The 13,829-nt window shown below is 35.3% G+C and overlaps 1 long non-coding RNA gene across 1 annotated transcript in view; it reads left to right on the top strand.

Annotated features, from left to right (window-relative positions):
- Positions 1 to 13,829, top strand: part of LOC146721741 (uncharacterized) — a 281,366-nt gene that overhangs the window by 94,361 nt on the left and 173,176 nt on the right. Inside the window, exon 3 of the long non-coding RNA XR_014925520.1 lies at positions 153 to 390. This is a non-coding gene — a long non-coding RNA (uncharacterized LOC146721741). The remainder of the gene's footprint in view (positions 1 to 152; positions 391 to 13,829) is intronic.

The following is a 13,829-nucleotide window of genomic DNA, read 5'->3' as shown; positions in this document are numbered from 1 at the left end:
CGATTTATTCCTGAGTTTTTAAAATTGTAAATCTAGAACGGAAACGATAAAATTAATTAAGCTATATTATCGAAGAAAGTAACTTCCGTTTCCATTGAAGATTATTTTTGTAATTTAATTTATTGAATCTCTTTTCTCTCTTTCTGTTACAGTGCTCGATCGTACAGTGCCGTTTCCGTTTGTGTGTTGTTATCGAATCGAATAAGTGATATCGGACATGTGATTTTTTCTGTCATCTTTTTTTCTCGCGTTCGCGTCGCGTTCGGGTTCGCGCGTGTGTGTATATATGTGTATGTGTGTGTGTGGCATCACATCGGGCTGATCAGCGAGGCACGTGACTACTGTATTATTCGGGACACCGAGGGACTACGTTTCCAGCAGCACCGAAAGGTAGGCGAAAGCACCACGGAAATGAGCTCGAGAGAGCGTAGAGTATATTTCGCGCGGGCAATGCGCGTGAAACGACTCGCGGCGTTTCGCGGAGTAAAGGGTGGAAAAAAGGGGTGAGTAGAAGAGAGTGAAAAGGGTGGGAGCGCGACGTCGCGACGCGACGACGGATAGTTTGCAAAAACTTGGTTAAGTCGCTTACAAAGAGGCAAAGTGACTGAGTCGGAGTAAAGCGAAACGCCGCCGCTAACTTCGGAGCACTTCGTTATAAAGTTGGGGGAGAGTTGAATAATGTATTTTTATTATTTACCCGAAGCATGCGCCGCGCGCGGTGCCGGCCGGCGGGTGATATATCGGATAAAGTCGCTTGTAATTTCCGGAGAACGTTAACTTCCCGCCGAAAGAAATCACACCGGATCACGCCACAAGTTTCTTCAACACGGGAATATTTATATACGCCTGCGCTAAGAGCTGCGGTTCGTGCCGCACGCGGAATGTGTTTATTTGCCAAGTTTATCATCGTCTTGTTTATTAAGAATTAATAATTTGCACATGTAAAATGAACGTTTTATGAAGAAGTAAAATTAAACGCGAGACAATATTGTGAAAAAGAAAGAAAAAAATTATTTCGATATTTCTTGCACGTCTTAAAGTAAGTCAATCTGTCAAAAATATATTTTTCAAAATTTATCGATGGGTAATAAATATATAGGTGAACATAGAAACTTGATAAAGATTCCTGACGCACGCGGAATGTATTTATTTGCCAAGTTTCTCGTCGTGTTGTTTATTAAGGATTAATAATTTGCACATATAAAATGCATGACTTATTACGAAGAAGCAAAAATGAAAAAAAATAATAATTTCGATATTTATTCTTGCACATCTTAAGGTAAGTGAAGACTTCATCTTTCTTAAAAAATATATTTTTTAAATCTGTTAAAAATTTATCGATGGATAATAAATAAACAAATAAGTAAACATGGAAACTTAATTTCCTTCGCTAATATTTGAAAATTTTTAAACACGAGCAACAAATTGTGTAAGAATATTCAATAAATTAATTGTTGCTGTTTACTCTGCTAAGGAAAGTATTACTGAGCATAGAATAAAAAAAGTCTTCTGTAGAATATTGTATAAAAGTGATGAAGTTTTTTGCAAAATTTTTTTCATGTTACGCAAGCTTTCAACTATATAAAGTCATATGGTAATCAATATTGATTAGCAATAATTGTGATAGACGCAGTCAGTGTTGTGTTAATTGCAGAAATTTGTTTGCACGATAAAATATCTCTTTTCTTATAAATTTGCAGATCAAAAAGAATTTACAACTATAACGAGATGCTTCTAATTTAATTATAATTTTTGTAATTCAAATTTTAATAATATATATTGTTATATATTTAATGAGATAAATTATGAATCAAAAAAGAGAAAGAAAGATCCTTTAATTATTTTTTTGTAAATTAGTTTATAGTAAAGATTTAAAGACATTTTTAGTTTAACTACAAGAAATAAAATATTATTTGGATAATTAAGCAACGCAAATTGCTTGATATTTTATTATCTACTATTTTCGCGAATTTTCGAAAATGATGCAATATACATATTTTTTAAACGAAACTTCAACTTACGCATACATGTCTCTTGATTTTTATTACAAGTCTTTCCATTAATTCGAGTAATTTTTAATTCTAAAAGTAAAAATAAATCATTAATGGCTTTATAGCTAAAAAACAAACATGACAGCTAAATATATAAAATTGTACGTAATAATTGCTCTCCGCAATCTCTATTTATTCGTACATTTTCGCGGAAACAATTCACATACACACAGCATGAAATCTCCGAGCGATTTCGGAAGCTTCCCTTTGCAAGTGCATACAAAACAATAATTAATTTAGTATCTTGACGCGGAGATACGTTTCTCACCGCGCTAGCACGAAACGCGCATGAAAGATCGAGCGCAGACGGTGCTCCACCGGGTCTTAAGTAGTCGAAGCGGAGAAAGCGCCGCCTGCTCGATAATGCATCATCGTGTTGCACTATTTCACGGGGAAATGCGCCGGCACGTTTGTCGACTATAGAAGCGAGAAAGAGAAAGAGAGAGAGAGAGAAGGAGGAAGGGGAGCAAATTATGAATGCGTTGGCTCGCTCGTTCGCTCGCGTGACGTAAGACGCGAGACGTAAATCTTGAGGCGCGACGAGCAACTGTGCGGGATTTAAGAGGAGGCACGCTTGCCGAGTGCGTTGCGGACCGAGGAAGACCAAGTTATGGTCTCTAATTTATGGCGGTAAGGCCGAGCAAGGAAGTTTCCTCTCGCCGGCGCATTCGGGATTTAAGCCCGATTGCAATCGACGCCCCAGGTTCTGCCGCCCGCGCACTTTTGTCCTTCGTTCTTGTAACGACTTTAGTTAGTTATTCGCGCCCGGGTCCAGGAGTAGTCAACGCGCTCCAAGTTAGTTTGTTTTGCCTCGTTGAGCTCTCGCAGCTGGCAGTTAACGAGCTACGTGTGCTTCGGAGACAGGCGAGAAGATGCCTTCTTTCGCGAAGAATGCAAAAATTCAGGGGAAACGGGGTTAATAAGAACCAGGCGCAGCAGAAAGTTTTATCTTAGAATCTAACTTTATTTAATCGGAACGTTTCGTTTCTACCTTCAACGTACCTGAGTTGAGAGAACATTATTTGTCAATTACAGACAAAATTTAATCGTCATTGTAACGCGTCATTATAAAATGTTTCAAAATTAATTAATTAATAATTAAATAATCGAAGGAGATTATAATTTTTAATTTGTCTCAATAATTTGACATTTTTTATTAAATATATATAAATTTTTTCCTTGACTCCCAACACGCTAATTTTGTGTTGTTGAAAATCGATTCATTTACAGTGTGTTCGTTAATTTATATTTTCATCGTCGTGTTATTTTATGTCAATGTGTTTGATAGACACAAAACTAAAAAATTTGATATAATATAAATAAAAAGAGTGATTATTTAAATAGTTTATAATTACATGTTTATTGTTTCAATTATTGTATATAATGCAGATTGTATAATTGATTTAAATTCTTATTCTTTAACTTCCGATCCTTTTCATTGTTGACAAAAATATCTCAAGGATTTCACGATTTAACATTTAATTGATTTATTATATAGATATATGCAAATTATATATTTGAAAAAATATATAATTTGACTATTATATATTTGACTATTATATATTGACTATAATATAACTATTACATATCGACTATAATATGTCTATTACATATTGACGATAATATGATTATTACATATCGACTATAACATGACTTTTATATATTGACTATAATATAACTATTACATATTGACTATAATATGTCTATTACATATTGACGATAATATGACTATTACATATTGACTATAACATGACTATTATATATTGACTATAATATAACTATTACATATTGACTATATGTCCATTACATATTGACGATAATATGACTATTACATATTGACTATAACATGACTATTATATATTGACTATAATATAACTATTACATATCGACTATAATATGTCCATTACATATTGACGATAATATGACTATTATATATTGACTATAACATGACTATTATATATTGACTATAACATTACTATACTTTCTGGTCTTGGAAAGTCTGAAAAAAAGTCAGGGAATTTTTTTCATTAAATCTGCTGAACACCCTGTATCATTATATATTGTCACGAAAAACAAAGAGAGTCCGGTTGTATAGAATTTAATTGATATCAACGTCAACATATTTATTATTAACTCGTGACGGAAGGATTCAGATAGAGAGATAGCGAGAGATAGAACGTAACTGGGTAATAATGCATGCGCAATTTGTAGATGCAGGTCAGTCCGAAAATATTCGGCCTTTGAGGGACAAGCCGGGTTTTTCCTCGAGCCGTTTTCGCACTTTTTTTCGCGGCACGTTTTACGCTACGCACACATACGTATACATACATATATATATATATATATATATATATATATATATATATACATACGTATACGTATCTATGGCAAAACGAAATGGAATTTTAAAAATTGAATCGCCGAGACTGGGCGCTTTACGCCGAGCGTATTACAAAAGCACAGAGGGCAATTTCATTCATATGTAATAAGACGGGCGCATCTGGTACCACGCACATAACGGATATCTTGTCATCGCTTTTCGGAAAGGCCGAGCTGTTTTCGATATTAAGGCACTTCGCGTTATCTATAAACCATCTCGGAGGTGGCGGCGTGTCTCCTCGCGTTCTCTCTCTCTCTCTCTCTTTTGGTTTCCCTTTTGGTACCCGGGCTGAGAACAAGCGAGCCAGGATATTCCGTTATAAAGAGGCGCCGTAATACCGCACCAGGCGCAAAATAGTGCAAAGAAAGAAGAGAGGGATTGGTGAAAAAAGGATGGGAGAGAGAAAACGGCGAGGGATTGTTGTGAGGTCTGCAACGAAAATTAGCATTTTTTCCATGCGACCGACCTGCGTAGCTAATATCGCGGATATAAAGAGGCAAGCGAGTGGTGGCTGGAGGGGATTTGCAGCGGGGAAAGGGGGCTGGCCCTGAACAAAAAAAAAAAAGGGCAGGCGTATTTGCTGCGGAAAGATTAACGTGTAACGAGCTACCGTGAACAAGCTGACGTTAAAGCGTTTTTTACATAAACGCACGCTCGGTTTTTGATCGCGCTCACGCTTCGCCGGTGTCCATAGACGCGGCTCTCTGTGATCGCTTCATTGTGCCCTCCTACGATAGTAGCGTGATTGTAGATAGGGGTGGGGAGGGATGATAGGAGGTTATATCGATTTTCGTCGGAAAACGACGATCGCCCGAATACTCGCATCTCTCGTAATTTTAACATTGCAAACGCGAGTCTATATGGAAACGAGGGAATTGGAATCATCTCGCACATTATTTTCGAACAACAGGAAGCTCATTCGAAAGATTTGGTGGCATGAAAACGATAGAATCTCGAATTATCTCAATCCTTGTCTGATTTTTGCATACAAATAATTATTATAGTTGTGAGAAGATAATTTCACAAATTCAGAAAATAAAAAAATAATATATACTGTAAGAGTAATATAAAATGAAAAGTGCACTGGACATAAGAAATATATATTTCTACAAAATAAATATATTTATATATATATATATATATATATATATATATATTTAATTTTTAATACATTTATATATAATTATATATATAGTAGCAAAAATAAAAGAACAATATATACTGTAAGAGTAATATAAAATGAAAAGTGCACTGGACATAAGAAATATATATTTCTACAAAATAAATATATATATATATATATATATATTATATATATTTAATTTTTAATACATTTATATATAATTATATATATAGTAGCACTTTAGATCTTATGTTTATAAATTATACCTTATTTCATTGTCAGTTGTATTACCAGCGGCTTTGAATTCTGAAAACGTATTATTTGCGTATCCATCGACAAACTTTCCGTCATATTTTTCAATTTCCGCGCTTTAAGATAGCTCATCGCCTCGGATAGCGTATAGAGATCTCTGTGTAGGTTATACCTGTTTTCTTTTATCCCTGGAAATCTCCGAGCTTTCTGGAGATCTCAATGTATCGCGCTATATTTGAAACCATCTCTCAAGTATAATGCGCGAAAAAGTACGTGCAAAGCATGCGCCTGCATGCAATTCTCATGTAAACAAGCATATCACAATCGTTAGAATTTACAAATATATTGAGTTTACAATTTTAATTCCAATAATTTTTAGATTGCAATTATTCGACGTTAAAAGCAAATTTCCTCTATATAATATAGTTTATTTTAAATAACATATTTTTTAAAGATCATACAATGTTGAGATTTGTACTCAGGAAAAAAATTTTTATACGTAACAATATAAAATTATATGGAAATATATAAAATTATACATATAATCGCAAAATTATATATGAAATATGTCCATACACAATTATATAAATTTATATATATAATAAATAAGTATTTTTTTATATGTTTCATATATAATTTGACATGAGTATTATAAGTTATATATAAATTTATATAATTATGTATAAAAACAATTACGTTTTACAATTATATGTATACATATACAATTATTTACATATAATATATATATATATATAAACAATTGTTTCCCAAGTATAGTTTAGCTTATGTTTCGCATATTCCGTTACAAAATTCGTACTCAAGCGAACAATCGCTCTCTCTCTCTGCAATATATATTGCATCAATTACCCGCCAATCATTGCAACAATGAACATATATTCCTTAAGCGGCGAATACAGCTGGCTCATTGTTAGCGGAATCGCGGAAGTAGTTCGACACATGCTCAAAATCATGTCAGCGGGCTATTTGTCAGATTAACGTAATTCGCTCTTTAACGCTCGGAAACTGGGGTTTCGCCTCCCGCGATATCTCGCGATGGACGCGTGAAATATTGACGTAGCTGCGGGGGCGATGTATCATGCTCATTTCGCGAAAACCATCTCCCGTGCGCCGAAATGGCACATGCCGAGTGACGAATTGCAAAACTAGATAAACGCTTCGCGCGACATCGAAACGCGAACGCGAGCGCGGAACGACTCGCGACTCCCTCGTGAATATCCCGGCCGCAACATTTACTATCGGCCGACGTTTAATAATTGATTAATCGGATGATTACGGGACGGATCGAATGATAATGCTGCATTATTTAGGGTAATCAAGCTACATTATTGAGTGTCTGGCGAAATGCGGTTAACGCCATGCATGTTTCAAAAGTGCGACGTAGATCTACAGTTGGCGCACAATATGGCCGTATCTCTATCCCGTACGTTAACGGCGTGCTGATTAAGAAGATTTGCATTTTGCACTTGTTGATGCATTATAATTTTAATCTTTTCAATTTTTTTGAATTTTAATTTTTTATACAGGGCGCGTCACTATCGTATCGTATCACATGTTAATGCGGGAGATTCTTGAGGCGATTTGGAGACGATTTTTCCTTAAATTAAGCATTGTAAAACTTAATTATTAATAAAACTATATTTTTTAGTTAATTTCAGGTAAAGTTTATTTTAATAGAATTTTCATTTAAGGCTTAGTTACAAAGATACATGATTTTAAAAATTGGGAACGTTAAAAATATATTAATATGTATATTATATATACGCATATATATAAAAAAGATTAATAAAGATAATTTTTATTGGATTACTTTTATTTCTTTACCAGAAATATAATTAAATGCTTACAAAGATAAATTTAAAAATAGTATATAAATTTAATTTAAAGAACTCGAACTTAATGTTATATGCCAACTGAATAAATATAGCTATATAAACTATTGACATGTGTAGATATTATTTGCAATAAACGTTCAATTATACATAGTTCTAATTATATCAATATAATCTTAAATAATTAATTAATTACTATAAAATATGAAAAAGTGTCTATTATTTTGCTAACGAGCCATAAAAAATTAGTATACAATATGTACTGTAATTTCTTGTGAATTTGTAGAACAGAATAATTCGGATGCATGACGACTCAAAGAATTGTACGTAAAAAAGATTTTTACTTACACTATTCTATGATATAGTAGACAGAAGGCTTGCGATAAAAAACAATTATTATTATTATTATTAAACAAATTTCACAAAGTCGTTACACTGCGCCGCGGAGGTAACATATATAAAAGTGTAACATCCGCCACGAATCTCATGCATTATCCCTCCGCGAGAGCTCTAATATTCTTTATAGGCAGTTTGCGCGCACTCTTTAGAATTTTCACTTTTTCAGAATTTTTACACCTCAGCGTGTAAAAATTACCATCCGCTCGTTCCTCTCGCTTATACTAAAAAATTCCATTTTTTGACCGTCGCATAAACTCGTCACTCGGTTTAACGCGAAAATTTTTCCGCCGACGCGGGATAAAGTTCGCGACACCTCTTAGTATCCAGGCGACCCCCTCAGAGTATCCCGGTAGCCTGCGGTAAGCCTGTTATTCGGCTACGTGCGGTTTAAAAGCGACCGCTGAACCGGATCGCCGTTCGTGGATGCATTGTAAGGGGAATAGGTGTACGTATGGCGCGAGCGTACGTGGATCATACGGTTCCTATTGTCCCGGTCCCTTGTCACTCCGCGGTATATCCCTTGATACCTGTGGGAAGGCACAAATGCTTTCGAAGAACACCTCGATCTATATGTAACCGTCCACGCGACGCTATACGTGCCCGCGTAGAAGGCGTCCATCAAGCACTTTCCTCGGCAACCTATTTCCGCCATCAGGTTCTCCTTTTCATTGGACCGCCGCGAAGGTTATCGAAAGTATTTACTGCTCGGCTCGCACATATCGTTTCCATCATGATTCCCCGAATGCGTAATGCTGTCGTTTCTCGGAAGAATTTTATGCAAAATTATGTGTCTTCGATTTTATTCAATTAATATTAATCATTAATATTAGAGGCAAATGCTACTTCAATTAAGCTATAGCAATTTCTCGCTATAGCTTAATTGAAGTAGCATTTGCCTCTAATATTAATGATTAATATTAATTGAATAAAATCAAAGACTTATATAATTTTGCATGAAATTCTTCCGAGAAATGACAGCAAAAAAAAAAATACTCAATATTTTAATAATACTTAACGAATTTTCTCGCTATAGCTTAATTGAAGTAGCATTTGCCTCTAATATTAATGATTAAATTGAATAAAAATTAATATTAATCATTAATATTAGAGGCAAATGCTACTTCAATTAAGCTATAGCGAGAAAATTCGTTAAGTATTATGAAAATATTGAGTATTTTTTTTTTTGCTAAAATTTTGCATTTGATTTCTAAGCAGATAATACACAGAGAGAATTTTCTCTTAGAATTTACTTTGAAAACCATGGTAATCGTGCGACAATATGGTACTGGAAGAATCTTATGAGTTTCTCTGATTAATATTTATCACAATGAAAATATTATTTTATTTTTTTGTAGTAAATATTAATCAGAGAAACTCTTATAAGATTTTTCCAATATCATATTATCGCACGATTACCATGATTTTCAGGGTAAATTTTAAGAGAAAATTCTCTCCGTGTAGATTTAAGAATTACAACAATTTTTTTGGATCCATCATTTCTCTGTATTGTGATGTAATATTATTTCTGTTGGTGAAAAATTTAATCAATGATATTTTGTGATATTTCTATAAAATCTCATCTAATCGTGGATTTGAGAATATTACTTGAAAAAATATAAATCATATATATAAGTATATAATTTATATATGAATTTAAATATAATTTGAAAAATCTAACGAAATTGATTGATTTAGTTTATAAAATTAAATTGTCGCTTTCGAAATCGTTGGAAAATAATTTTGACACTACTTTATAAATATTTATAACTCATCTTTTAAACTTTATAACATTTGGCTAGCAGCTACCACGTTTTTAAAATCGATGTTATCGGTCCTTTCGAACGATCGTTTGTTCGAAACTTGGTCGCCCTTGGGTGTTGCAACCATTTTACGGCAAATCGCGACGATCTTTCACCCTGCCGGCTGTAAAACATAGCTGATATAACATGGACGATATATTATCGGCCGGGTCACACAATTTTAGATTCTCCAACTCAATTGGATTGCAAAGTATCATCACTTTTTTATCGTTATACAAGAAAAGGATGTTAACCAATTTTGTGAAATTAATTATTCTTAAAGCAATTTGTACAACATTATATATTTAGTACAGTTTTCTCTTTTTAATTTTCATTCAAGATTGTGTTGTTCTAATACCTATATTGACGTAAATAATTGTTATAATTATATTTATTTAGCTGGCATATGATATTAGCTTCGAAGTCTTCAAATTCCAAGTTAAGTTTAAATGCTTATTTTTGGAATAATCTAAACATTTAATAATTACACACATTTCTAGTATTCCACAGAGGAAGGAAAGTGACCTAATAAAGTTCTCTTTATTGTACAAGAGCTACGAACGAGGTCACGAAGCCAAATCACCCTACATTTCATCTCGTCAGAAACTTTGAAATATGACCATAAGTCTGTTCCGGTTCTCAATTTCGCAGTTTGGTAGTTTTCAACCTGTATGCCAAATTAACTTAACAAAGTTATCTCTCCGATTCGTTTATCAAATTAACTCTTCTCCGAGCGGCGTCTGTGTGTGATCAGATTTCTTCTTCAACGATATACGTATGTAGGTGCGCTATTGTTTCGGCAGGACGTACAGTGTATATCGATTGGTACATTGCAGCCGATGACGGTCGCGATTCGTATCGGAAAGTGTGATAAAGTCAGCACGCGTGCACAGAGACTTTGTTGTGTGCGAGCGTGATAAATTAGTCGAGCCTTCATAAACATTTCACAGCTGCTGCCGACATCCAGAGTCCGACCACTCCCTCCGAATCCCCTCACCAGGTTGGTTCCATGTTGCAGTTGCCGATCCCTTTCCTCCCTCATTGTACCTCGCCCATTGTCCTGCGTCCTCATGCATCAAACAAAGAGAGAGAGCGAAACAGAGAGAGAAGAGAACGCGCGGCAATACTCTCGATACTTTACAGACGCGGTTTGACTGGCGAATTTTTCCGGTCGGTCCGAGTGGAATCCTCACAGTATGATCAACGGACGTGTAATTTATCGACTGGAAGATTGGAAGCCCGTCGCAGTAGCAATCGACCATTCCGAACTGGAGAACGCATCGTATTTAATGGCTTCGTTTTGTAAGGCTTCCTCAAAGAACTTGCTTCTCTTTGGCTACGAAGACGAGGACGGGGGTTTCAGGAGATTATGAAGTGACTGGGAATGTCAGCCGTTCCGCGAACTATAACAACTCATTTGAAGCATGGTTGGATTCACCCAGGTCCGATTGTACGAAGCAAAGCTTGAGAAGCGAATCATAACAATCGGCTTGGTTAATTAATTTTCGATCTCACGACCTGATCTATATAACTTTAATTATAAATGAAAGAGAGAAGAAACTTTAGTCCAGACCAGAATTTTATTCATTTAATTGATAATACGGCAATTCTTAATTAACTGATTTTCTATTATCGATTTTATTTTCGAAATATAACTTTGTAATTTTTTTATAATTATAATATAGATAGAGAATTAAATTTCAGTAGCAATTATATGAACGTCAGTTGAGTCTCGGTAAAATTATATAAATGTTGTGATTTTAAATATAAAATAATTTAATAGTTTAGAGCTCGTACGAATTAATATATAATACTAATAATAAATTGACGAGTACTTTTTTGGACGAGCAAATATAGAATGTAAACAATTTTTAATCGTGTATTTATTCACATTGGACGAATTACATGAGACGTATCGACACATTAACTTGTGTCTTTTCAATCATATTACAGTAATGTCTGAATACACGATCAAACATTTTTTACATCCTACACGGAGAGAATTTTCTCTTAGAATTTATCCTGAAAATTATATTAATATGTACATAGTAATATTTCTATTGTGGTAAATATTAATCAGAGAAACTCTTATAAGATTCTTCCAGTAGGTACCATTGTCGCACGATTGCCATGATTTTTAGGGTAAATTCTAAGAAAAAATTCTCTCGGTGTATATTTGCTTGTTCAAAAAAGCCTGAATTTATTATTCTTATTATATATATTATGACTTTAACTTTGCATTATAATTTTGCCATAAGGTATAATAGTATATTGTGTATCAAGTGCGGAAAGTTGACAATTGGTCACGAGCCGAAGGCAAGTGCGACCACCCCACACGAGTGAACAATTGTCAATCCGCACGTGATACACATACTATTTTGTATTACAAGTGCAGGCAAAGTGGCTTTGTGCGCGTTTTCTGTGCGCGAGGTGGCCGATTGCACGCCGCCATCTTGCGGCGGCACGGTGCGGGAATAGCCGTGTTCAAAGTCATTGTCCACGGCTTCAGCTGTGGGCAATGACTTTGAACGCGGGTCAGCCATAGGCAATGGCTTTGAATGCGGCTTATTTACTCACCGCGTCGCCGCTAGATGGCGGCGTGGGAAATCGGCCGCTTTCCGCACAGAAAACACGCACACAAAGTGCCACTTTGCCTGCACGTGTAATACAAATATAATTCTACGCGAGGCAAAAATGATTGACAGGTGGCATAAAATACGACATGTAAAATTAAGTAGGATGTTGCACGAATAAGTTGAGCGCCAATTATAACGGCGTGCCGGTGGAAGAAAATTGCTATGGGAATTAGCTAATCGCAGGTGGAGCGTTTTAAAAACATTTTGATCCCCGGGGCTCCGGAGCAGACGACATCGAGATGTACGCTACTGGCCAGCTGGCCGGGATTAAGTCCATTTTCCTCGGCTGTTAATGGTGGGAAAAGGATGGAGTTGTGAGGGAGGATGGGATACGTGAAGGGGAAGGAGGAGGGCGAAACGAGACGAGTAGTTCCGAAAAGAGAAAGAGAAAGACAGATACTTTGTCGTTCGAATTGGAAGCGAAAGTTCTGTTAGAACCGGATCGTAATTCTCGCCGGGCGTCTGCAAAGGGACTAAAGAAAACGGCCAGCTCTCGCAAACGGAAAAGAACGAAAGGCGATGGGGTAACCTAACTCTCCAACGTGTTCCACGTAACGAGCTGTAAATCGTGTTTATATGTTCGACAATCTACTTCCTGTGACAAGTAATTATGCGGATGTGACAAAAAGAAAACGTATACAAACGTAAAGGACATTTTTACAATTGTTTCTTAAACTGATTTTTCTGTTTTACGAAAACTTTAAACGCGTCAAATCATACTATATAAAAGATTATAAAAATATTTCCTAACACAATTAATCATTTAAAAAAATTGAAAGTCAAATAGATTTTTCTGAAATATTTTGAAATTTCTATTGTATTTTTCCATCTATCTCTCTGAATAAAAATAAAGTTTCAAAAGACATTGAACTAATTGAGATATATTATTGGCGTATTTTCTATTGTAGATACGCGCAATTTGAAAGGAAGAAAGTGGATATGTAGGTATCTGTTGCTTTATAATTAACAAATGGCGAGACAAAAGTTGAGCGAGTTACCGGCGAGTAACGTCTACGCTTTTTGGCCGCCTTTATTTGAGAGAGAATAATTAGGGAAACGAAAATCGGCGCGATGGGGCATAACGAGGGCAGCCGAAACAATGTTCTTAAACCGCCCTTGTTCCGGACCGGAATTCTGACCACATCCGCTGCCTGGGTCCGGCATAACGCGGACCCTCGTACACACGCATACACGCTTAAATATGCATGCAGTTCTTGAATCTATGAACTGCCGTCCACATACTAAAATATAATCCGGTAGATTGTAATAGGCATGATATTAAATTTAGTTCGCCCGGAAACTCGGCAGTAAGCACACGGTTCGGGCATTAACTTAAACG

The sequence above is a fragment of the Nylanderia fulva genome, unplaced genomic scaffold (genome assembly GCF_048542155.1).
Source record: "Nylanderia fulva isolate GAGA-0341 unplaced genomic scaffold, ASM4854215v1 Scaffold42, whole genome shotgun sequence".
NCBI lineage: Eukaryota > Metazoa > Arthropoda > Insecta > Hymenoptera > Formicidae > Nylanderia > Nylanderia fulva.
The sequence above is the reverse complement of the archived record's forward strand: the minus strand, read 5'-3'. Positions and strand labels throughout refer to the sequence as shown.